Below are 18,681 nucleotides of genomic sequence, written 5' to 3'. Positions count from 1 at the left end.
TTGTAAACTCTGGTCATGATACCTCTTATTTTTGACCCTGAACTGCCTGGTAATCCTTCTCAACAAGTGACAAGTACACATTTAAGAAACCATGAAGGAAGGCACAAAGAGGAAGAACCTGTGGAGTGATGTGATCCGTCTGATGGTGACACAGAGTTCAAACAGCCCCATGCAGGAGCCAATCACCTTTCAGTGGTTGTTCACCACTGGGGCTGTGGCCACGCCCACCGCTACACCTGAGCGGCAGGTCAGTTCTGCAGCTCCATCACTTCAACTCTTGACAGGATCAGAGGCCACGATGCAGCCGGGCCTGACCCATCTGAGACTAGTCCTACTGGGGCTGGCTTTTGCACAAACCCAGGCGGATCTGCCCATGTGCAAAGAGGTGAGAGGATCAATGTGTGTTTTTATTTTCTGTAGTTACAATTTAGTGAGAACAAAATGCACTGAAGAAAAATGACAAGTAGATGAGGAATATAGAGGTTTAAATAGGGTCATTTGGTAAAAATATTGAATATTTGAGCTGCAGGTATGAGATGGTACTAGAACCTGCATCAGGGTATTCATGTGTTATCCTTTATTATCATTATTCAGTTAGTTTGCAACAGTATCACAACTCATTCTTATTAAGTTAACATGTTTTGTGTGTTTCAAGCTTGTATCAGGTTTATCCAAGCAAATGTTAAGAATCCCACAAATTATTAAAAGTGCAGGAAGGTAAAACATTTGCATTGTGCATCTATACACCTAAATAAGAGTCTGTGCATTAAGTATCCTAGAACAAAAAACTGCTGACAAACAGGCTCTCGAGCTCATGATTCAGCTCTAATTTTTTTTTTACACTGTGCATAACAAGTAGATTCATCTCAGTCTGTTAAGATAACTGCAAACATATACATTTACAGAGGGGAATGTTGAGTTCTGTGTTAGACTTTGCAGGATGAGTGCGTATGGGAAATGAACATATGTTTCTCAAGCGGGCATTACATCAGGCCCTTCTCGTTACTCAAGGGTTTTTTTCTGGTTGTTATCTTGTGTTTTACTCCATGTGTAACTGCGCCATTCTGTATTTGTTCTTAATTTGCATGAGCGCAGTTAAATAGTATGCAAAATGTTTCTTTTTGATCAGATTGCCGCAGAGTGTCCAGTAAGTGTTTGCACCAGCAGCTGAGACACATAGGCTTGTATATTAAACTGATCTTACAATGTAGACGTTCATTTTGGAAAAGGAAGCCCGTACCTTCATCCCACGTGTATTTGTTTCCCCGTCCATGAGGCACAGCAGGTCATGATGTCCTGTTGCCTTGGTTTTGCCATGTTTGTTTAAAGGAGGCGATTAGGGTAGAGAAGACCATCTCTAGTTTAATGTATTTTTACAATAAGTCCTCCCACACAGATCTCTGTTAATGTGATACCCTATCCACGGCTAATGTAGCAGGTCTAATCGAAAACCAGACTTAGAGGAGCTTTCGCTGCTGCTGGTGTTGGGCTTTTGTTAACTATTAATCCCACGTGGCTTCATGTGGCAGCTAAATGACCTTCTCAGGAATATTTTTGCCAACTGTTGACCAGTGACCAGATTTACAGATTAGACCATTCCTTCCTTTCCAAAGGCATCAGATCGACTTATTTATCATAAATTGCACGTTAAGGGTGGAACCCCCTTTGTCAGTCATCTACTGTATTTAAAAAGGCAACATCTCACAAAAAAAAAACAAAAAAACTCCTACTGTTTCTGTCTTAAAGGCTGTGACAACATTGAAAAAAAGTGTTTACAAAAAGATCATGGATGAACCAGCATTTCTTCCCCTCAGCGTAAGTCAATAGGCCGTAAGGGGAGTCTGAACTGGTGTAGAGTTGCAGTACATCCTTAATGAGTGAGATTTAAACAACAGTTGAGTCAGCCTCCTTAGCAAATATTAGCCTTACCTTTTATTTGTAAAGGAGGCTGGTTCAGCTTAAGTGTTACAGGTGTAAACCAGGTCACCTGTTTTTTGTAATTACAGTCCTATTTCCTTTACATGTCAATGATTTTATCACCTCCGTCAAGGATTTTATGTGATCCCTCAAATCTGCCTGTCAGCAAGATCATATAAAAACTACAGCTCATGAAACTTGGTAGGAGGATAGGGCACGGGACAAGGACAAACCCATTGAAATTAGGAGCAGATCCACAAAAAGGTGGCTGAAATATTTGACATTATCTGTAACCTCAAACCTGAAAATAGTATTATTTTTGGAATATCCTGCTCAGCTCACATATGTCTCATCTGGACCTTCAGAGGCTCCACAGTGAATGTGGTTATTCCAGCACATTCTGCAACATTGATTTATCTTTGCTATACTAACCTTTGTATTTACTCTGACCTTATTCAAACATATTTACAAGGTGAGTTAATAGATAGGATATACCTGCTTTCCACTGAAAATAATTAAAAGAATAAATGGCGGTGGGTGTAACTGACCTATGAACTCATTTCTTCAATTTAGTGATCCCTGTACATCTAAAAAATGAACTGGTCACAGCATTTTGTGTAGATGTGACGGATCAGTGGAACTTTTGTGCTTTTAATCCTGTCTCATGTGGCTGTTATGACTAGCTGTTGTTTAGAAATGTCACATCTATATTGTCAGTACTGTCTGTTGTCTTTATTGTTATTTGTATGAGTTCAATTGGTTCCAAATGAGTTTCTTCATTAGAAATTCACTAAGACGTCCAATCTAATTCACCCACAGGCTCATGTAAGACCTTTGTCTTGTGCTGCTGTCTGATATAATGGTGGAACACACAGCATAATTTAAGATTTGTGTGGAGTTTAACCCATAAAGACCCTTTGCTACTTCAATGGCAGTTCCTAAATTATTTTTTCTCTTAGTTTTTCCCACAATTTATTATTATATTATTCTCCGTATTTTTTTTTTTTTTTTTACCATTGAAAATTGGATATTTTCCTATATTTAATTTACTGATCGTGTAGATCAGTGTTTTTCAACCTTGTGGTCGGGACCCCATGTGGGGTTTCCTGGGATTCAAATGGGGTCGTCTAAAATTTCTAGTAATTGATAAAAAAAAAAAAAAACAAAAAAAAGCTTACTAGTAAAAAATATATGATGAGTTGAAAGAGACAATCACAATACATAAAAGACATGACAAACTGTGAAGCTGAAACTGAAGCACTGTGGTACTGTTTATCTTTCAAATGTTCATTGTGGTCAGTTTCAGATGCTGCAGCTCTTTCATAATTCATAGTTTGAGTTATTGTTTGTTCAGTATTAATTGTCAGCCTTGTAAATCTAAACTGGACTGACTGTATATATCCTGACCAAGGAAAATAAAATTCTCACTTCGTGCAGTAATCTACACCTGGCTTTTCTGCCTCCGTCCAGAATAATATACATTATCTAGACTAAATGTCATCTGAAATTAATATTTATTTGCAACATAGTATAGCAAACTATTACATGATAAAAAAAAAAAAAAATTTAGCAAAAAATGTCTCTGGTTTGAATGTCTGGGATTGCCAGAAATTTGTGATGTTAAAATGGGGTCACGAGCCAAAAAAGGTTGGGAACCACTGATGTAGATGTTCATAAAAACTCAGATTAAAGTTGAGGGTTATTATATCAGAATTAGGGAAAACTGAAGAAAAAGTGACTTTTCTGCAAAAATGAAGTGGCTCCAACTTCTGTCATTGTTCAAACTCCATGGGTTTTACTGGTGAACGTCCAAACGGGTCATATCTGATGACCATGAAAAGATGGTTAACTCCATTTTACACCAATTATTGATAGAATTAATGGATGAACAGTTATTAAACATTTCTGATCAGTAGATGCTTTTGTTTGGTGGCGATGTTTGGGTCTTTTAGGTTAATAATTTTGTGAAACTGGAACAAAGTGAATGTCTGTGCCCTCCTAGCCTCCTCTGGTTCTATAGTGTGTTTACATTCACCTGTGTGAAACTCACAGCTGTGTTTTGTCGCTGCAGTCAGATTATCACTTTGAATACACGGAGTGTGACGTGCTCGGGTCAAGGTGGAGAGTGGCAGTTCCCAACAAACCTGAAACATGTACAGGACTCCCAGATCCAGTCAAAGGCACTCAGTGCAGTGAGTGTCATTCTTACAGATCTGTATTCAACTAACTTCTTAACCTTAACCTTCTTAACCTTCTTTAGCCTATAAATGTGAAATGATGTGCAATAAATCTGTTCTGCAATAATATTGTAACATTTATTCAATATTTATCAAAATGTGAATGCACTATTTTTAAATAGACTTGGTTCACTGGTATACAGACATAGATATACATACTTTTTCATAATACATACTGTTAATATTGTTAATATTATTCATATATATACATACTGTTAATACTGTAAATTTGCTTCTATTCATATAATGTCCATTTTTATTTTTTATTCTACTTAGCTTTATTCTTCTGTTACTTTATGGAATTGTAACATTTAATCTATTTTATTATCTTATTTTTAGTTTTGTAATTTTATATTTGGGCTATTCTTATTTCTGTGGTACTGGTGTTTTGATAATATTGTCGCACTGACTGAAGTAGCACTCCTAATTTCATTGTACACACAATGACAATAAAGGCTATTCTATTCTATTCTATTCTATTCTATTCTATTCTATTCTATTCGATTCGATTCAATTCGATTCGATTTGATTAGATTCATCTTATTTATAACCTCTTTAAAGGGGTCATATTTTGTTTTTTTAAATGGAATTATGCATTTCAAATAATTTCCCTGTGGTCTACATGAACTGTAAATGCTATGCTTGGGTCTGAATTCTTCTTTAATTCAACTCCACAGGTCCATCTTCAACACTATTTCTGTTGTAATGACACCAGAAAGGTCTTTTTGAGTGCTGGCCCTTTAAATGCTCATGAGCCACTTCACCCCCCCCCCCCCCCCCTCCAGGTTTTTGACCTGTCCGTTTCTCCGTAACGGGAGAAATGTTCATCAGAAGTCTTGATGTTATATGTACAAATGCCGTGACGTAACTAGTTATAGACATAACAAATTAAAAAGGAATTAAAACAGGTTGTTGAAATCCACTCGATTTTTGCCAAAATGAATGTAAAGATAGCTTTGCAGCACCTGGAGAGTTCAAATTCAAACTTTTTGAACTATTAGGGTCCAAATACACAAATAAATGTACCAAAGACTAATAAAAGTGGGTTTAGCAAAATATGACCCCTTTAGACAACTCAGCGTTTGAACATTTTTAAACCTTTTTCCTCTTTTTTATAGCTTTCTCCTGTAATGAAGGGGAGTTCCTTGACATGCGTTCACAGAAGTGTCAGAAATGTGCCGCAGGGACCTACTCTCTGGGCACCGGCGTGGCCTTTGACGAGTGGGACAGCCTCCCCACAGGTTTTGTCACCCAAGGCATGAACATGAATGGCGGGGATGCCCACATCATCTGCTCCAAGTATATGCCACAGTCATTAGATTTAAAAGAAACCGCCATGGTGTTTCTACTATGAGGAGGCTTATAAGGCTTTTGTGTCTTTGGTTCATGTTTCCCAGCTCCACATGGACTCCAAAGGGTGACTACATCGTTTCAAACACAGATGAGTGCACCGCAACACTGTCCTACGCAGTGAGTCTGAAGAAACCTGGAAGTGTGTCCTTTGAGTACTTCTACCCTGACAGCAGCGTCTACTTTGAGTTCTTTGTAAGTGCCAACAACAATAGCAGTTCTGAAAGTGGGGGAAATCATTTGCCAATGACTTTTTCTTTTCCTCCTACAGGTTCAGAATGACCAGTGCCAGTCTACGGACTCTGAAAGCCGGTCGATGAGTATCTCTGAGAACAAGTGGAACATACACACAGTTAGTGCGAGTAGAGCTTTAAGCATATAAAAATACTTACTGCAGTGGAGCGATAATATACAGGGTGTCCATAAAGTCTCTTTACAACTGAACAAATTTATTACAAAAGCAAATAAATAGACAAATCTGTGGAAATTATTACAAAATAAAAAGCAGATACTGACGGGGTTTTTTTGCCTCATTTAATACACCTCTATATGGACACCATTAGCTGCACGAACCACATCCAGACGGTACTGGATTTGTTTCCATGTTGTCTGTATCATAGCCTCATCAGTGGTGTCAGTGACATCAGTGATCTTTTACTTCAGGTCGTTGATGTCTTGTATCTTTGTTCAGTACATGATATCTTTAACATAACTCGATAAAAACAAATCCAGGGCAGTGATATCTTGACCAAGGTGTTCAGGGAATTGGACCATCCCTTCCAATCCACCGATCTGGAAATATTTGATTTAGGAACCCACCAACATGCAGAACCCAATGTGGTGGTGCACCATCTACCTGGAAAGTGATGGTTGGTTGAAGGTCATCCAGCTGTGGTGACACATATTCAGTCAAAAGGTCAAAGTCAACATTTGCAATAATTGATCTCTCATTGAAAAAAAATGGACAAATGATTCAATTGTACATGATCCAACAATGTGATGAAAAACTTTGATAACCACTGAGAACATAGAACAAATCTGATGAACATATCTCATTAATTGCTTTTGTTATAAATTGTTTAAATTGTAAAGAAACTTCTGTGAACACCCTGTCCATCTACTCTTTTCCTTCATGTTTGGTCTCTGCAGATTGATCTGAGCAAAGGCAACAATGTTCTGTACTGGAGAACCATTACATACTCTCTGCAGGGTGCTGCTGTCGAACCTGTGCAGTTAAGAAACATCGCCATCTCAGGTAGAACATCACTGGTAGGATGTTGAGTGTAGCTTTTCTAAAGCTTCATCTGCTCCTCAGGTTGATTGTTAGAAGGTGATTGTTGTGTTTTGTCCAGGGGTGGCCTATACATCAGAGTGTTTCCACTGTAAACCTGGCACTCACAGTGCAAAAGAAGGCTCTGCTCACTGCAGCCCCTGTCCTGCCGACAGCTACTCCACCAAGGGAGCCACTGTGTGTCATGAGTGTAGTAAAGACGAATACGCAGGTATGTCTGGGTTTGTAATGCTCTGTACACAAACATCGCATTCATATTTTTTCTTCAGACATGTTCTTGAGGAAATATTGTGTTTGACATGGGTTGCTACAAAAAAGTAACTGACGTAATATGAAACAAACTAGACATTTGGGCCTGTTCCAATTTTCACATAAACGTCTTTAGAGTTATTTGAGCTGCTCATCACTGAGTTAAACATTTCCAGTCACCTTTATAAAAACAGCTCAATTCCCAGTTTCCACGTTATTGGAGATTTGATATCATCATCTCACTGCTCCCCCTTTTTTTTTTTCCTCAATCACATGTTATCAGTGATTGTTTTAGTACCAGGGTTCCTGTATTGTCATTTTTTCTGCCAGATATGCAGTGTTAGAAATGTATATATGTTCCAGTGTTTGATGCCATAACTGTCTCCTCCTCGTCATTGTATAGTAGGGATGCACTGATATATCAGACAAGCATCAGTTTTGGCTGAGATTTGCACATATTTCTGAAACTGATGGAATTTTTCATTGATAACAGTGGTCGTTATCTGCCATGTTATGTTAAAGGTTGTTTCATAAAATTCATAATGGGATTTGTGTGAATGTGATGCTGACATAAATACCATTGTATTTAGATGTATGTATGCAGTTTGTATGTTTATAGTTTGGAATATCAATATTACATACTGTATAACCCCTTTAAGTTAGCATATATATGAATTAATTTTTTTCTCTAGCACACAGGTGTCAAACATGCGGCCCACTGAAGGGTCCAATCCAGCCCGTAGGATGAATTTATGAAATGCAAAGATTACACTTAAGATGTTACCAATCATTATATTTCAGGATCCACATTCAGCCTAATTCGATCTCAAGTCAATAAACTACAGTCAGTATTACAGATCAGTAAAATACTATCATAATAATCTATAAATAATGACAACTCCAAATTCTTCTCTTTGTTTAAGAGTAAAAAAAAATAAGATAAATAAGGTTTTGTGTATTTGTAGATCCACTCTGATCTATAAGTTTTAATGCACATGTGTAAATGATGAGCTGAGACATAATATTGTTAAAATTGCACTTAAGAAATGGCAGAATGTTCATTTTTATAGATGTTATTCACATTTTTAGAAGGATACTTTGTTAATGTAAACATTTTCATAATGTAATCTTACTCTTTTTACTCTAAAGCATAGAGAAACATTTGGAGTTGACATTATTTATAGGATTTTATATTATTTACTGGTCCGGCCCCCTTCAGGTCATATTGGATTTAATGTGTTCCCTAAACTAAAATGAGTTTGACATCTCTGCTCTAGCACAAAAGGGAATATCAAATAACAAAAACAAAATGAACAAAGTAAAATTAATATTGGCCAAATGATCAGTTTCAGTATCAGTGTTGATATTATCCTAGAATTTTACTCTTGTGTATTGTTTCTGTTTAAATAAACTACTGTGACACTTATAGAGTGCTAATGGCATTAAATGAAAAACAAGACAATGCAATCATTAATTACATTTACTTCTATGACATTTAATTCTCAACAAAAAATCAACATTGCAGCAGCTGGAGTTAACATTACTAGTCTATCTCTTGGTGAGAAAGTCTCAAACTATTCAAGTACTGGAGCTTCTAGTTTCCAGATGGCATTTATAAAATGTTCTATTTATCTCTAAAATATTTGTTACAAATCCTTTTCATAAGTAAACGTCTTGAACGTTATCTTTGATGAATGCATCTTTTTGTTTCACCTTCAATAAGTAAAATGAAATGTGGACAGAGAGGATTGAGACTTTAACTGCATATTCCAGCAGACATATACACTGTTGTATATTTGAATGTGAAATCAAACAGTTGCATATTTTTATTTCCTGTGGGTGATCTTGACGGCGGTGCTGATGAGGATCTGGAGTTGGAATCTGAGCACCTTCAATGGCCGCTCACTACTATTATGTGTTAATGCTAATGCTAGTGCATAGGATGGGTACACTGCAGAATTTCCCTACAGGGATAATAAAGCAAGTTAACCTTTAACCTTTTAAAACCCAGATAAAGCACAGTGTATGTAAATGTTGTGTTACAGAGTGTCAGTGGTGTGTGTTCTTAATGTGCTGTGTGTTGTGACCCTGCTGATTGTTTCTCCAGAGGCTGGTTCAGGGAGCTGTAAACCAAGACCTGCATGTACAGACAGTGACTACTTCTACACCACACACTCCATGTGACTCTGAGGGAAAGGTACTGTAGAAAAAAGGAGTTTCAGGATGAGTTTTCATGTCCAAATATTCAGTAACATCAGATCTATTACACAGAAATGTACTCACTATGAATATTACATAATGCAACACACCACATACTGCACATTCACCCCAGTACAAGCAACGACAACCCATCACTTTTGTTTACTTTATGGACTCTTAGCCTGAAAGTTCACACATTGACTAATTCCTTAACAAACATAAACCACATGACAAACCCTACCGACCTACATATCTATTCCTAAGCAGAAGTAGATCATAGAGCACTCAAGTACTGTACTTAGGTATGAATTGGTATTTAATGTCAATTTTTCCAGTCTGTTTTTTTAAAATATAAATTCCACCATATCTCAGAGGATAATATTGTACTTTTTACTCCACTATATGTCTCACAATTTTTTACCCCTTTCCTGTCCAGCAAAAACCACATATGTCCAACTGTGTTGATTATCTAATGTTTATAATTAACTGAATAATCACATGTTTTTTTATGGGTGAAGTTTCGATACTTAATAATTTTTTTCATTAATTTTTTTAACAGGGCTGTGTTTCCCAGCTCATGAAAAGCTGACTCTTTAGAGATATAATATATGATACAAATATATAGTGATTTTATGATGCATTGCTGTACATTAAATTACCAACAATTTTTAAAGTAGCTCAAATGAAGTCAAGATCTACTCAGAAAAAATAGATTAGATTAGATTAGATTAGATCAAATGTATTAATTAGATTAGATTAGCTAGATCAGATTACATTAGACCAGACTAGATAACACCAGACATACACACAAGAAGTACCACAAGAAACAAGTAATACAATAGCTATAAATAACAGTAGTGAAAATTGCAATTCCACATTGGAAAGTACTAGTAGAAACAAGTGGCAAAGTAGTAGTAGTAGTAGTAGTAGTAGTAACATAATAATATAATAATAATAATAATAATAATAATAATTATTATATTATTATTATTATAAGTATCTCATTATTTTATAATATTACAATATTATAGTATGCACAATATGTAGATGTATAAAATGTAACACACCATTAATCGCATTAATAGTGCGGTAAAATGAGTCTAAAAACTACGGTGGCCCAGAGGTCCAACAGGCCAAAAAATTATCCACTAGACGAAAAAAATTATCTACTACAAGGAAAAAAAAAGAGAACAGCCTAAAAAAATTATCCACTAGATGAAAAAAATTATCTACTACAAGAAAAAAAGAGAACAGCCCAAAAAAATTATCCAGTATAAGAAAAAAAAGAGAACAGCCTAAAAAAATTATCCACTAGATGAAAAAATTATCTACTACAAGAAAAAAACAGAGAACAGCCCAAAAAAATTATCCACTATAAGAAAAAAAAGAGAACAGCCTAAAAAAATTATCCACTAGATGAAAAAAAATTATCTACTACAAGAAAAAAAGAGAACAGCCCAAAAAATTATCCACTATAAGAAAAAAAAGAGAACAGCCTAAAAAAATTATCCACTAGATGAAAAAAATTACCTACTACAAGAAAAAAAAAAAGAGAACAGCCTAAAAAAATTATCCACTAGATGAAAAAATTATCTACTTCAAGAAAAAAAAGAGAACAGCCTAAAAAAATTATCCACTATAAGAAAAAAAAGAGAACAGCCTAAAAAAAAATTATCCACTACATGAAAAAAATTATCTACTACAAGAAAAAAAAAAGAGAACAGCCTAAAAAAATTATCCACTAGATGAAAAAATTATCTACTACAAGAAAAAAAGAGAACAGCCCAAAAAAAATATCCACTGTAAGAAAAAAAAGAGAACAGCCTAAAATAAATTATCCACTAGATGAAAAAAAAAAAATCCCCTATAAGAAAAAAAAGAGACCAGCCAAAAAAATTATCCACTAAAAAAAAAAAAAAGAGAACAGGCAAAAAAAATTATCTACTGGCCCAAAAAATTATTCACTATAAGAAAAAAAAAAAAAAAACAGGTGAAAAATTTATCTACTATGAGAAAAAAAGAGAGCAGCCCAAAAAATATCCACTATAAGAGAAAAAAAAAACATCATCCACCTTTTCAATTACGGGGGCGCTGTTTACCCGAAAGGTGTCTTGCTTTAAAATTAAGACCACCACAAAAAATAAAAGATAGGCTGAAAAATTTTAAGGCTTTCGGCTAATGTGGCTAATGCTAAGGAAGTACCCCACCGGAAGTGGAGGTCGTGCGCTAAAAAATAAAGTTATTTTAAAATATAGATATTTCCATTAATATAGTTTGCAAAGCAGTTAAATGATTAAATACGGTTCCAGTGTCTGCTCAAGGTTAGGCATGGGCGTTAAATGGTTAAGGTTAGGGTTAGGGTATGGTTGGGGTTAGTTTCAGTGGTAAATGGCCCTTGTGTGCACTGTGTGAAGGTTCGTTGCTAAGCTAATGCTAACGCGAAAAGTTGACGGCAACTTTGTGTTATTTTATTTTGAGAGGAGGAGAAGAGGAGCTTCCTGTGGAGCTCCACTATCATGGCATTGCCCATTTGTTTGCAGGTAGACCTCTCCTCCTCAACTCAAACGGAGTGTCTTTACTAACACTAGATCAAGAAGGACATTTTGTGGAGATGCAGATGTGTGCCGTGGTACCGCAGTGCCTCGGCACCTGGCAACGAGCTGAGCTGTGGTACCGAGCCATGGTACGCGGTGCCGTGCTGGGGTACCTGGCACCGAGCCGTGGTACCGCGGTACCTCGCGGCACCAGCCGAGGTGCCACGGCACCAGGTGTCGGTGCCGCAATATGCACTTGCTGTCTCTCAACAAATGGGCGATGCCATGATAGTGGAGCTCCACAGGAAGCTCCTCTTCTCCTCCTCTCAAAATAAAATAATTTTAGAACTTCTTGTAGCGAATATTCATCAAAAATGATATTGAATGTCAGGCAGTTGAACAATTCAACACCGTAATCACAAAATTGTTTACTCGCACTGGTAGTTCGAAAAGTTGACGGCAACTTTTCGCGTTAGCATTAGCTTAGCAACGAACCTTCACACAGTGCACACAAGGGCCATTTACCACTGAAAACTAACCCCAACCATACCCTAACCCTAACCTTAACCATTTAACGCCCATGCCTAACCTTGAGCAGACACTGGAACCGTATTTAATCATTTAACTGCTTTGCAAACTATATTAATGGAAATATCTATATTTTAAAATAACTTTATTTTTAGCGCACGACCTCCACTTCCGGTGGGGTACTTCCTTAGCATTAGCCACATTAGCCGAAAGCCTTAAAATTTTTCAGCTTATCCTTTTATTTTTGTGGTGGCCTTAATTTTAAAGCAAGGCACCTTTCGGGTAAACAGCGCCCCCGTAATTGAAAAGGTGGATGATGTTTTTTTTTTATAGTGGATATTTTTTTGGGCGGCTCTCTTTTTTTTTTCTCATAGTAGATAAATTTTTTCACCTGTTCTTTTTTTTTTTTTTTCTTATAGTGAATAATTTTTTGGGCCAGTAGATAATTTTTTTTGCCTGTTCTCTTTTTTTTTCTTTTAGTGGATAATTTTTTGGCTGCTCTCTTTTTTTTTCTCATAGTAGATAATTTTTTTCACCTGTTCTTTTTTTTTTTTCTTATAGTGAATAATTTTTTGGGCTAGTAGATAATTTTTTTTGCCTGTTCTCTTTTTTTTCTTTTAGTGGATAATTTTTTTGGCTGGTCTCTTTTCTTTCTTATAGGGGATTTTTTTTTTTCATCTAGTGGGTAATTTTTTTTTTGGGGGGGCTGTTCTCTTTTTTTTCTTATAGTGGATAATTTTTTTAGGCTGTTCTCTTTTTTTCTTGCAGTAGATAATTTTTTTGTCTAGTGGATTATTTTTTAGGCTGTTCTCTTTTTTTCCTTATAGTGGATTATTTTTTTGGGCTGTTTTTCTCTTTTTTTTTCTTGTAGTAGATAATTTTTTCATTCGTGGATAATTTTTTTAGGCTGTTCTTTTTTTTTTTTTCTTGTAGTAGATAATTTTTTCATCTCGTGGATAATTTTTTAGGCTGTTCTCTTTTTTCTTTAGTAGATAATTTTTTCATCTAGTGGATAATTTTTTAGGCTGTTCTCCTTTTTTTCTTGTAGTAGATAATTTTTTTCGTCTAGTGGATAATTTTTTGGCCTGTTGCACCTTTGGGCCACCGTGAAAAACAACATATATAATAAAAATGCTGACAGAAGCCACTTTACAGCAGAAAGACTACTGTTAATTTTCATAATTTACATTTTGCTGATAATACTTAGGATATTAATTCAGTTTTATAAAGTCTTAACAAACTCAGAACTGACCTCTCTTCTTGATTAGACCTGGGGCATGATAACCATTAGACCAGTAATGGGCGATCATTTCTTTGGATTAAATTTTTGACAGGTTCACACCACTGCCACAATATCCCCAGTCTCTGACAAAATATGATAATAATGATAAAATAGCAATGTCTGCATCTTAAGGATTTATACAGGTTCAGTCCAGGTGAAATAAGAGAAAGATTTCACTTTCAAAGCCCTGTTACCAGCTGCGGCCACCTGGTATAACTATCAGGTGTCCTTGAATATGAATCATCTGGGCTGATTGGGTACACAAAGTCACATCTGTCATGTATTCATGTCTGGTTTTGTGTCTGACTCAGACTCAACTCATGTACAAATGGATTGAACCTAAGATCTGCAGTGAGACTGTGAAGGGGGCGGAGAAGCTTCCTTCGTCTGGGAAGAAACAAACCTGTCCGCCATGTAATCCAGGGTTCTTTATCACCACAACTCCTCCACATGTGAACTCTGCCCTCAAGGTTTCTACTCAAATGGAACAGGTATACCATTAAATTATCACACTTCACACTTCACTGTCAGCCTAAAAACCTGTTTCACACAAGTGCAGCATGAAAATACAGCACAGAAAATCCACATAGGAACGACTCGGATTAGAGTTCTGTGGGACCGGTAGGGGGTAAATCCAGTTTTGGAGAGAGGTGCATGGAACATGGTGAGTTCCCAGTCGATCACAGTCACTTCAAATGATACAGGAACAGTTTGAGGTTTAAATCCTTTTTCTAACCATAGTGATATTGTGGTGTTTGCTGTGCTCATGGAAGGTGAAGCTTTGGAGATGGTGCTCCAGGTCAGGTCCTAGGTGTGTAATCATAGTGATGTGGATTGTAGGTGGCTGCTCTGCTTTAGAGGGTTGGTATACAGTGAAAATAACGTCAGATGCAACATAGAATTTCTTTGGTCAGGCATAATTTTCTGGATGTGGATATGTGGACATCTATTCAGACATTTTTCCCCTCTTGAACTTTTCCTCACAGGCATGTAAGCATTCATAACAACCCATTAAATCAGTTTCTATGCTGTAGGTTTCCACATTTTTTGCACTAAAATCCCTGCTTTGTGTGAAACAGCTTCATGCTTATACTGTATTTGCACTATAGGAGTGGAAATCACAAAGTAACCCATGATACGATAAAATAACCAACCAAGTCTGATATTTGTTACCAACGTTTCAAGTAATGTGAAATATTCCTGTATTTTAATAATTTTTTTTCAGCCCTTTTACAGTGACATACATCTCTACTTTGGTTATTTGACAGGAAATGTTAGTGATTTTATTAAACAGTAAATGGTGTTTGCAATCTGGCATAAATACATTCTTCTACATCACCACAACTGACCTGACTCATAGACTTTACAGTGATGGAAAATAACCACAAATGTAATATATAAATAATATTAAATTCTAAATTTATACAAATATTTATATAAATACTATATTTTTATTTTATTTTGTGGAATTTCCCAATGATGGGATAAATAATGTCTTATCTCATCTCATCTTGTCTCATCTTGTCTCATCTTGTCTCATCTTATCTTATCTTATCTATCTTATCTTATTATCTTATCTTATCTTATCTTATCTTATCTTATCTTTGTATCTGAAAGTATTTTCAAGCTGGTACGCAAATGAAAAGAATAAGTGGAAATTAGCTTGTGTCGTTCCTTAATTTGCATTAATGGTAAAATTTTCTGCTTGTTCATAAGAGTTTTCAGGACATTTATTCAATATCAGATTTTATGTTAAAATTAAGTAATGGTATGTTTTTACTCTGACATGATAACATGTCGACTCACAGCCTGTGCTAAGTGTCCTGTTGGCACCGAGCCGCTGATCGGCTTTGAGTACAAGTGGTGGAACACAATGCCGAGCAACATGAGGAGCTTCATCTTCCACCGAGAGTTCAGCGGCTCTGACACAGCACAGGTAATCTGAAATAATCTGAGTGTGTGAATGTTGATGCACACAGGGGTTCTTTAAATTATGAAGTTTAACAAAGAACAACATGGCCATTGCTCCCCAAAAAGGCTGGTTTCCATCTGCTCAAAGAGCTTCATCTAATGACAATTTTCATCTTAATTTATATTTGTTTTGGTGATTTGTGTGTTAGGCAATACACATATGCAACCGAAATTGAGATTATAGAGGCACAAACTGCAAAAACAAATCTCATACCACAAATATTTGGACACCAACATGAGATGGTGAATCAAATGTGGGATAGGAGGCTGCTTTAATAACGATAGACAGTGACTATGGTTTAGATCTAACCAATAATCCTTCATCAGATAATTTTGCTATGTGTGCTGTCCCTCAACTGTTGGTAATCTAAAGCTGATTATTATTATTGTTATAAAAAGGACTAATGTTCTTCACTGATGGAGTCACCACTTCAAATCGCAGCTCAGCTTCACTTCAAAATAATTTCAGCAGTTACACAGCATTTTACTGTCAAAAACAGAACTTAAAGCCACTGCCAATAATGTGTCAGAGCTCCACACCCATCATACTCTTCAGCTGTGTTCTGGATAGTTACTGAATAAGTGTCTCTTTGTCACATCCAAAGTCTTTAAAACGCATTTTCTCATCCCATTATTAAAAAACAAATGAATCATAAATTATGACTTACGCTGTCCTTGTTTTCTTAGATGAGTGTTGGCTGCTGTTTTACTTTTAACTGCAGCTTTACCTCTGGAGTTCATTGTAATTGTCTTTAATATGCACGTATTAGCCCTGTCTAACACTATAAACTAGTGTAAGATAACATTTTCTCATGGAAGTCAACATATGTAGCAGCTCTGGCTTTAATTGTCTTGAACATGTGTGATTTGTGCACATACTGTGTGTGTCTTTGGCTTTAAAAGCAGTATTTTTGGTAACAGAGTATGTAAAGGTTGTGTTGTCTGTAATGACAGCTTGGGAAGTGGCTGGTGAGTACATCTACACAGCCCCCGGGGATCAGGACAGAGACTTCCTGATGCTCACACTGGATGTCCCTGGATATAGGTGAGGTTTTCTCTTCAAGTCATTAAACATTCAAGACTATTTACACCACATCCTGAGCATAAAGAGTACCTGTGGTACATTTTCATTGCTAGCTATTTCAAAAGATTGCGTATAATTCTAGCGGTTACATCAGATAACTTACACCATATCCTGTTGTCAAGTGCGTGTGAGTACTAAGTCACTGCTCCGTCAGTCAGGTTTGGATAGCAACATGTCGTCTCCACTGGCTGTTCCAGCACCAGTAGTGATGCAGACTTTTTGTATTGTTCGATTGCCTGGGTTGTGATGGACTGGTCACTTTTCCTGTGCTCCAGACTTCAGTCTAAGATGACATATTTTCAGCCAGTGCTGGGTCACGTCTCTAGGACAATGGCAGAGTACAAAGCTTATGGCTGCACAAACAACAACTGGGTCCGATCAAGCGAAAGTGAACATCAACATGAAAAAGTAAATTTGCACTCATCATTTATCAAGTGGGCTCATTTTTTAGCTAAAGATCTCTATTTTATGGAACTGTTACCCTTTTTAAAATACCACTTGTAGAAAAAAGTTACAACCGATTTTAGGGATTGTACTTTTTACACCACAGCCACAGCTCGAATTTGATGCTAAAAATTATATCTAAAAAACTAGAAAATGTGCTCAGTCTGTCATTATATAGATGATTGTTAAGTTTCAAGTATTAGATTTTCATTATTTTGTGAATATTATTGATATTTATGAGTTTGAACATTTGTGAGTTGCTTAAAAGGCCCTGTCCACACGTTACCACAAAAATACCAATTTTTAATTTTCAAGTTACTTATAATTCAGATATTTGAGTGAAACTTTCAGAAAGTAATGATCTTTTGATAAATTTTGGGTGATGCATACAATGGTAAAGAGTCATCCACGTGCTACTATGGCAGCCTGTCCACGTGTTACCACATTCTTATGTCAATAAATCAGAGACTTTTCAATATTTTACTTCAAAATTTATTTTCAGCATAGTTGAACATATCTAAAAGGTTTTGTCCTACTTGATATCAACCGCATGTTTTGAATGTTTGCGTAAAGCTTAAAAAAATGATGTTCGTTTCAAGTCCACGTGTTACTGAGCAGTAACTTCTCATTTTTCACCAAAAAATTTTATCTCACCAAATTTTGTTCTACATAATGTTAAAGTGCTTATAAATGCCTACTAAAATATGTATAATACATGCATATAAGTTACTCTGCTTACATGACAGAGACTACTGAACATGAAATGTGTCCATGTGCTACCGCTTGATGGGACCCAAATGTGAATATATGTTTTCCACTCAATCTCGCTCACTGACTGCTGCTTGTTTACTCACACTCGATCACCTGGAATCCATGATGGTATGTCACTTCTGGCCTGCAATGGCTGCTCCCCACAGGCTCTACACCCGTCTGTAATTCCTGTAATAAAAAAGTCCACTGTGGTGCATATATGGTGATTTTTTTTTTTTTTTACTGAATTTGCGCCTCTGTTGCTTATAGTTAATACACAAAGCACAATTAATGTCTTAAGCATGACCAGTACAGGTACACTTTAATGTAGCTTTAATTTTAGCCATACCTATGTGAGGAGATGTTTCATTAAATGTCACGTGTCATTACAGGCTTCCTCAGTCCAGCACAAAAAAAGCGAAAACACTGAACTGTCTCGCATCACCTTTGTCTTTGACACCGAGTGTTCAGCTGATTGTAAACTTTATTTCCAGGCGGTGAGTAAAGCATTTTGTCATATGCATTGGGATCAAGTTCAGCAACCCTTTAGTTCATATATGTAATGAATGTATTTGTCTGCAGGGTTATAATCGCTGGAATAATGATGTAATAGAGCAGTGGAAAGGCCGCAACAGAAAACAGTCGTATTCGTACCTGATCCAAAGTAACAGCACCGTCAGCTTCATATGGACGTTTCAGCGGACGGAGGAATTCAACACGGTGAGACACAGACACACAAATATGTCACAATAAATACAAAGCAGTTAAACCAGACACTGTATGTAGATATTGAAGTTCTCAGGAGAAGCTGTAGGAGGATTTAACCCATAAAGACCCAGTGCTAC

The 18,681-nt window shown here is 36.3% G+C and overlaps 1 pseudogene; it reads left to right on the top strand.

Moving 5' to 3' along the window:
• Positions 1-249: 249 nt before the first annotated feature.
• Positions 250-18,681, top strand: part of LOC115422473 (UPF0577 protein KIAA1324-like) — an 18,586-nt pseudogene continuing 154 nt past the window's right edge.

The sequence above is a fragment of the Sphaeramia orbicularis genome, chromosome 7 (assembly GCF_902148855.1).
Source record: "Sphaeramia orbicularis chromosome 7, fSphaOr1.1, whole genome shotgun sequence".
Lineage (NCBI taxonomy): Eukaryota > Metazoa > Chordata > Actinopteri > Kurtiformes > Apogonidae > Sphaeramia > Sphaeramia orbicularis.
The sequence above is the reverse complement of the archived record's forward strand: the minus strand, read 5'-3'. Positions and strand labels throughout refer to the sequence as shown.